The sequence below is a fragment of the Lolium rigidum genome, chromosome 4, assembly GCF_022539505.1.
Source record: "Lolium rigidum isolate FL_2022 chromosome 4, APGP_CSIRO_Lrig_0.1, whole genome shotgun sequence".
Lineage (NCBI taxonomy): Eukaryota > Viridiplantae > Streptophyta > Magnoliopsida > Poales > Poaceae > Lolium > Lolium rigidum.
The window spans coordinates 9615717-9624560 of record NC_061511.1 but is presented as its reverse complement, the minus strand read 5'-3'; positions in this window follow the sequence as shown (position 1 = coordinate 9624560).

The following is an 8844-nucleotide window of genomic DNA, read 5'->3' as shown; positions in this document are numbered from 1 at the left end:
GCGCATTTGCGCGGCTAGGTTGTTGTATTACATGTAGAGGATTGTTATTAATACTTGAGATATGTAGTAATCACATATATTAGGATATTTTTATTGTCTAGATTTTTTTGTCAACCAATATCTTACGACTCTTTTTCACAAATATTTAGACACTAAAAGCAAAATATTTGTTATAATGCTTTCTAAAATTACAGATAAATACAGTTAGATTATTTAAATCCAACAAACATAGTTATTACAGATTTTGTATGGATTCCGTACCAAGACCAGTTCAATATCATCTTTTTCATTTGTTATACATAATGTTATGTATCAAAAATCTAATAAGTACTTTTTTACATACATAGGTTTCAATGATAATTTATATATTGATCAAATTCATGACAACATTGTATCGTTAATTCAGTTTCATAAGTGTGTTTCATAGGAAATAATTCAAAATTTAGCTATTTATTATGGATGTCCACATGGAGTTTGTATAAACATTAATCTCCAATTCTTGTAAGTCCACTTTGGCAAGCTTCAAACCATACGGCTCTAGCTAGCTTTCAGTTGTGACACTTTTTATAGCATCGGTGGATGATTCTCTTGAACAGTTCGTTATGTTTTTAAGTAAATGCTAGAGTTATATCCAAGTTTTCCATGTGTACAAATTGCATAATCATGATAAATATATATAAATAGAATATGCATCATTTGTCCAAACAAACAATTGAGCGCATACAAAACGTTGGTGAATTAATAACTCAATAACTCTAAGCAAATTGCAACTATTACCTGCAAATGCCATTCCAGAAATTTAGTTTGTGAACAAAAACACTTAGATAGTAGGTTCTGTATCGGTGACTAATTCCATCAATCAGTTTGTTTTTCCTTAATCCAAGTATGGCAAAGGGTAAAACCATGGAAACTGAGTTCACCCAGTACAAAATATTGAAAATATGTCCAGTTCTCAGGAAAAGACATTGAGAAGTAATGAGTACCAGTCTAGCAGAACGTGATTGGTGGGCACATACACAAAAAATTCAATACGATCCACAATGAGCGAAGGAAGAGATGATGTCAAATTGTCACTTTTATCACTGGGAGTCTAGCCAGCACACAACATTGAATGATGCCTCTGTAGGCCTTCTAACCTGCCATCGGCCGCTGGATATCCTCTCGTTTCTTGAAGTGATTTATTATGAGAATGATGCTTATGCGAGGGAGCCGATAAATCTGTTGGGAGGAGTCTGCCGTAGTTCCCAATTGCAATAAGGGGTGCCATATATTCATGTCTTTTTTTCAAACTTCCATTGTGTATCTGCTTCTCCACTGCATCAACCGCACACAATGTTTTGATCAAGGGTGCATCACGCCACCTTCAAAATCTCGCTCCTCATATCATAACAAATCTTCCATAGCTGCAGAGTATCACCCGATGTGAGCATCATTAATTGATATATGTGTATGCGCCACTTTTTAGAAGGTTTATATCCATATCTGATCATATAGAGAGAACCTAATTATACATAGGGAGAATTATAATACATTTTTTCATATCTCAATTAAATAAGAACAATCTAAAATATATGTAGCTATCCTAGAAAGAATAAATCAACATATAATAAACAAATAATAAAGATGTAAATGGGAAATATATAGATTTATGTTTAGAAAGAACATTGCATTATATCAGCCATTGAATGGTTATGCCAAATGAAGAGTTTTACATGGACATATCATGAACTTAAGGCTATTTATAGATCTTTGGGGATTGATCACCGTGAAATAAAGTTGGCAAATAAAATTAGGGGATAGGGACTCATGGATAACTAAGTGCTCTAACCATGCAAGGACGAAGGTGGAAACATATACATTATGCTTATATATGTTGGGAAGGATCCGTATAGTACACCTGATTAAATAGCCAAATTAAGAGAGATGTTAATCTTGAAACTGGATGAACTAAAGTAAGGCGGCAGTACTTCGCGAAGCATTAGCATTGCACATCAATGTTGCTTAGAAATATGTTAACTAATAGTAATGTGCGAAGTTTTTTTCTGAGTAATGTCTGAAATTACATTGTGCTATAAGCATCATTATGAAAAAGGAACTAACATGCAGAGGTAAATGTAGCTGACCATGTGCAAAACAAAAATATATATGTAAGGAAACTTAGAATATAGGATCTACATACAAAAAGAGCAAACTTGGGTAATCCTAGAGAAACGACCGTAACTTGGAGGCATAAATAAATACGGTACATGCAGAAACAAATGTATTAATTTTTATTTCTTTTGAGTAGGCAGCAAGAATTTTATATGCAATACATAATAACTACTGGAGGTTGTCTGCTATTTCGTTTCACATCATTAAGGCAAAAATGCAACATAATCTACATGATTGCCTCAAAGAAATTATATGTTCTATTTAGAAATCTACATGCCCTAAATTCTAACTTTTATTAAAGTAACTTGAGATTTTCCTAGCATAAACGTCCTCAAGTCACTAACTTGGATAGAAACAGAAAATAAATTTGCAGTTCATGCCTTGCAGAAACATCAGCTGATTCTGCATAATTAGCACATTTCATTCTATTTTTTAACTATCATCACATCTAATTCAGTTGCTTGGGTTTTATATCTAGACTACATCAACTTGCTTGAAAAAAGGCTTTGATGTTGTTGTTATTATTGCATCACATCTGACTCAACTGTAAAGATAACCTTGAATTTTAAATAACACTGTAGTATCGCAAAATGTACAAAGCCATATAAGTTCGCTTCTTTTGTCAGATACAAAAACTAAACTTTCTTCTACCGTCTCACATTACTAAGTTTCCTTCGGCAACCAAAATTGAAAGATAATCATTTTTCAATTCTCCGTAAGATTGATTCCACAACAGAGTATAATTGATGACTTCTTATGAGTGATATTGACCCAAAGTATCTGGGACAATTGGATAGGAGGTGAGTAGTTTCCCTACTTGCAGATAGTAATGACATCCCCTTACGTTGCCCTGTGCCAACATATTCCGCCTGTGATTCTTTGACCATCAAACTAAGCGCTATCCATCCAGTGCATCATACAGCGTCAGTCGCTAACGTTGACCAGAGAAGGGCAGTCTACTGCCGTGGTTTGGAAGGAGTACTCTGCAGGACATTGGCAACGGCTGATTTGACCACCAAACTGACCGCCATCCATCTGATGCATCTTACAACGTTCATGGCCAACTTCGACTGGAGAAGGCAAGTCTGCTTCCGTGTGACGAAGGAGGAGTACTCTGCAGGACAGCAACAATGGCTGATCTGGAAGAACGGTGGCGAGTAGAGAGGCATTATAGACGTGCCCACCAATTTAATTCACAGCTCACATAATGTGCTTTAACCATTCACCAAACAGGCAACTATCTCAGTGGAACTTAGTGTGATATAGGAATTATTAAGATGTCATATTAGGCCATGAAAGAGAAAATGCAAGAGATACCTTGACAATTGTAGAGGAGGGTCGACGTATTCTACAAAAAATACTTCTAGATCTCCCATCTGGAAAACATTGCCACGGTTTCTTGACTTCTCTCCATAACAGCCATCAGCCATCGTTTCCTATAATCATCTCAAACTGAATAGACCCGCAAATTCGGTGTATCTTGCCGATGCTTGAAGTTTTGCAGCCTAGGAAAGATGCCTAGCCTGAAAAAATATAATGATAACTGGAGATGTAACGATTGTAAGAGAATACCAGGATACCTGATGCATGGTTCCACGCTAGGTTACGACAGCAGCAGGCAATTCGTTGAGGACTCTGCTAGCTACTATAATTAGCTATAAATTAGTCAATCCCATGTGATGCAGGCTATATCTCTAACAAATCCATCATCAAGCGGTGGGGCTGCACATTCGTGGTGGATGCACACTGGCAGGTAAACCTTTAAGGGTGCAATCGATGAGAAATCGGCAAATCGGCAAATCGGCGCGGCCAGGAGCCGTGTTGTGTCCGGTGGAATTCATCTGCCCCGTACTTCCATGATGATTGACCACACGTGTAGATGAGTACGAACAGCCAGTTGAAATTGTGAGCACAAACAGAATTTCTCAGCTGCAACCAAGATCAATCGAAATTTGTGTCAATCCTTGGTGGCTATCGGTAGAACACAGAAGAAGGGACTCGGCCAAACCTACATCATATTATGGTGCTATCTTTTCGCCGGGATGGCGCCAATGGTAAACCAATCAGCACAAGTACATAGAGTACGCTGGCAGGAAAATAGGTCGAGGCATAGCAATCCACGAACGGAGAGAAGGAGACGCTACGGAAGATCCAGAAAAGCCTTGAACAGCGGCGGCGGCAATGTCCATAGGAGAGGCGGCGAGACATCAGACTTTTAATTGGTTTGATAATAGGGTTAGGTTAGACGTGGGGAGAAAGACAATATTGGGCATCTCAAAATCAACACCGGCCGGACGTATTAAGTTAATCTTGGCCATTGTTATTAATTTCGATCATGCCTAGCTAATCTACACCATTGGTTGTTTGTTGTTTTAATAATATAATAGATAGATGATCAAACGTTCTCGAGGACACACGGGATTTTAGTCTAGTGCTTTCGCTACATACGGCTAATTAATCTTCATTGTTTTGATAAGTGTTGTGTGGGTGAACCTATGCTAATGTACCGCCCTTCCTAGGACTAATACATACTTGTGATTATACTCCTTGCAAGCATCCACAACTACAAGAAAGTAATTAAGATAAATCTAACCACAGCCTTAAACTCTGAGATCCTGCTATCCCTCCTGCATCGATATACCAACGGGGGCTCAGGTTTCTGTCACTCCGGCAACCCCGCAATTGGCAAATGAGTACAAGATGCATTCCCCTAGGCCCATAAAGGTGAAGTGTCGTGTAGTCGACGTTCACACGACACCACTAGAAGAATAACACCACAACTTAAATATCATAACATTGAATATTACTCAACCATACTTCACTACTAACATTTAGACTTCACCCATGTCCTCAAGAACTAAACGAACTACTCACGAGACATCATATGGAACATGATCAGAGGTGATATGATAATGAATAACAATCTGAACATAAACCTTGGTTCAACGGTTTCACTCAATAGCATCAATAACAAGTAGAAATCAACACGGGAGAGTTTCCCTATCAAACAATCAAGATCAAACCCAAATTGTTACAGCGGTGACGAGGTGCAGCGGTGGAGACGGCGGTGATGATGATGAAGATGATGGTGATGGTGATGGAGATGATGTCCAGCTTGATGACGGTGACGATGGCGTCGATTTCCCCCTCCGGGAGGGAATTTCCCCGGCAGATCTCAGCCTGCCGGAGAGCTCTTTTCTCTCTGGTGTTCTCCGCCCCGCAAGAGGCGGCTGTGGCTCTTTTCGACGTACCCCTCGAGCTTAGGTTTTCGGGACGAAAGCGTACGCGAAGAAAAGGAGGCGAGAGGGGGTTGTGGGCCACCTCCTCACAGGGCGGCGCGGCCAGGCCTTGGGCCGCGCCGGCCTATGGGGTGGGCCCACCTCGGGTCCCCTCGGCTCCCCCTTCTGGCTCCCTTCATCTTCTGGAAAAATAGGATTTTTCATATAATTTCCGTCAACTGTTGATCTTCCGAAATATTGCATTCTGACGGCGCTTTTTCCAGCAGAATCCTGACTCCGGTGCGCGATCCTCCAATAATCATGAAACATGCAAAATAGGTGAAATAACATAAGTATTATCTCCAAATATGAAATATATCAATGAATAACAGCAAATTATGATATAAAATAGTGATGCAAATTGGACGTATCAACTCCCCCCCTTGCCAAATAGACCTCCAAAGAGCGGCTCCCATGAAGGACGTCATCTCTACCAGCAAGGTAGATCATCCCTCTTCTCTTTTGTTTACACATGTACTTTAGTTTATTTAAGGATGACACTCCCCCAACCTTTGCTTACACAAGCCATGGCTAACCGAATCCTCGGGTGCCTTCCAACAATCTCATACCATGGAGGAGTGTCTATTGCAAAATTAAGTTGCTTCATGTGAAGAGAATTATTAATGAGAGTTGATTAATTGGGGCTGTGAACCCCGTTGCCAGCTCTTGTCGCAAAATTATAGGATAAGTGGATGAAGCCACTAGTCCATTAGTGGAAGCTGCCTAACAAGACTGAAAGATAAAACACCACATACTTCCTCATGAGCTATAAAACATTGACACAAATAAGAAGTAATAAATTTTGAATTGTTTAAAGGTAGCACATGAAGTATTTACTTGGAATGGCAGAAAATACCATGCGGTAGGTAGATATGGTGGACACAAATGGCATAGGTTTGGGTTCGAGTTTGGATGTACGAGAAGCATTCCCTCTCGATACAGGTCTTTGGCTAGCAAGGTTAATTAGCAAGCATAAGAGTTGAGGGAAACAAACAAATATACATGTGATAGACATAATCATGCATCTTTCTTGCAAGCACAAACAATTTTAACTTCAGAATAATAAGCTATGAGCTAACAAGAAAGGAAGACAATGAAACAACTATATGTATTTCTCTTTTCTACTTAAACCTCAAGGTGTTGTTGCTATTGACCAATGCTAAGTTTGCCAAAACCAAATAGATTTACTCAATGCTCCCAAAGTGGTACCAATACTAAAATCAAGATCAATCATATACTAGAAATTGCAAAGTAAAATAAGATGTGCAATATGTAAATGATAAGACTTCTCATTAATATTTCATAACGATAACTCACACCAAGGGATACATAGACAACCAACTAAAGGAGAGATACTTCCATACTGCAACCCATCTTATATGATAACTTCCCTACTCATGATATGACACTACTTGATAGTAAAAAGTAAAAGGTAGTGATGATGTGATACCGCGGCACTCCCCCAAGCTTGGAACAAACCAAGGGGATGCCAATACCGATGATGAATTACTCCTTTGGCTGTGGCGGTGATGAACTCCTGTCTTCAGACTTCCAAGGAAGAGGCTCTCCATCAACAAACGACATCTTGGTCTCGGGAATCCTGAAACTAGCAACATGGCTTATGTGTTTAAACCTGTTTTCATACTCACAATTCTGATTCTGAACGTCATAGAGTTGAGCTTGGAGTTTGTTGGTGGTGTCGTGAAGTGAGAGGATGTCGCCCCATAGCTTTGCAGTTTCCTTCTCGTGTTCAGCAATGAGTTCAGACACAATCTTGTGGAAGATATCCACTTCATGCTCGGCCATCTTCTTGTAGTTGAAAACATCTTGCTCTAGCTTCTCCATCCTGTCTTCCAAGCTTCCTTCTCCCTTAGGACCCTGGACATCTTTGATCTGCAGCTCCCCATCAACGAGCAGCAACTCCTTGGGATGCATCCTCAGCTCGTCCATATACAAGTTGTCAAAGTCCTTGCAGGAGCTGTCCTTCGGAGTTTCTGACGAAGACATGACACCTCTAGATCCGAAGCAAATCCTGGCAGAAACAACTCAAAACAAAACACGTCGAGAAAACGATATACGGACCTCCAGGGGTCCGGGGGATTATATAGTAAAAAAATTCACAACAAACGGAAAGTACCAGGTCGAACCAGAGTCGGAGAGGGGCGACGAGGCGGTGTCCTCATAGGGCGGCGCGGCCAGGCTGGGGCCCGCGCCGGCCTATGGGGGCACGCCCTCGTGCGTCTCCTCCACTCCGTTTCGATCTCGTAATTTTTCATATTTTCCAAAAACAGCAAAAACATTGTTCGGAAAGTAAATCGCGAACTTTTTATTACCCGTACTTGTTACCTATTCAAAGTCGGGTTACGGCGGATCGTCAATTTGACCTTTGATGAAAGCCTCCGGTGTTTCCACTCGAATAACATCAACATCTACATTATAAGAATCACCTGAGATATAATGCTTGAGTCTTTGTCCATTCACCACTTGCGTGGCATTGCCTTGGAGAGAACTAATTTTAATTGCTCCTGAACGGTACACCTCCTCAACAACATATGGTCCTTCCCATTTCGAGAGTAATTTCCCTGCAAAGAATCTGAGACGAGACCGATACAATAGGACTTTATCCCCAATATTAAACTCTCTTTTGATAATCCTTCTATCATGCCATTTTTAACTTTCTCTTTAAAGAGTTTAGCATTTTCATAAGCTTCGCTTCTCCATTCATCTAGAGAACTTAATTGCAGCAACCTCTTATTACCGGCTAGTTTAGGATCTTTATTTAGTTCTCTAACAACCCAATAAGCCTTGTGCTCTAGTTCTAAAGGTAAATGACAAGCTTTTTCATAAACCATTTTATAAGGTGACATTCCCATGGGGTTTTTATAAGCAGTTCTATAAGCCCATAGTGCTTCCTTCAATTTACTAGCCCAATTCTTTCTAGTTTTATTAACGAGTCTTTTGCAAGATAGATTTAATTTCTCTATTTGATAGTTCTACTTGCCCACTAGTTTGAGGATGATAAGCGGAAGCAATTCTATGATTAATACCATATTTAGCAAGAGTTTTTCTAAAACCACCATGAATAAAATGAGAACCTCCATATGTCATAATATATCTAGGAACTCCAAATCTAGGAAAAATAATGTCTAAAAGCATTCTTAAAGAGGTCTCACCATCAAGCACTTTTTGTAGGTATGGCTTCCACCCATTTAGTAACATAATCAACAACAACAAGTATATGAGTGTTACCTTCCGAAGAGGGAAAAGGTCCCATGAAGTCAAATCCCCAACAATCAAATGGTTCAATAACAAGAGTATAATTCATAGGCATTTCATTGCGTTTGGAGATATTACCAACCCTTTGACATTCATCACAAGATAAAATAAACTTCCTTGCATCTTTGAAGAGAGTTGG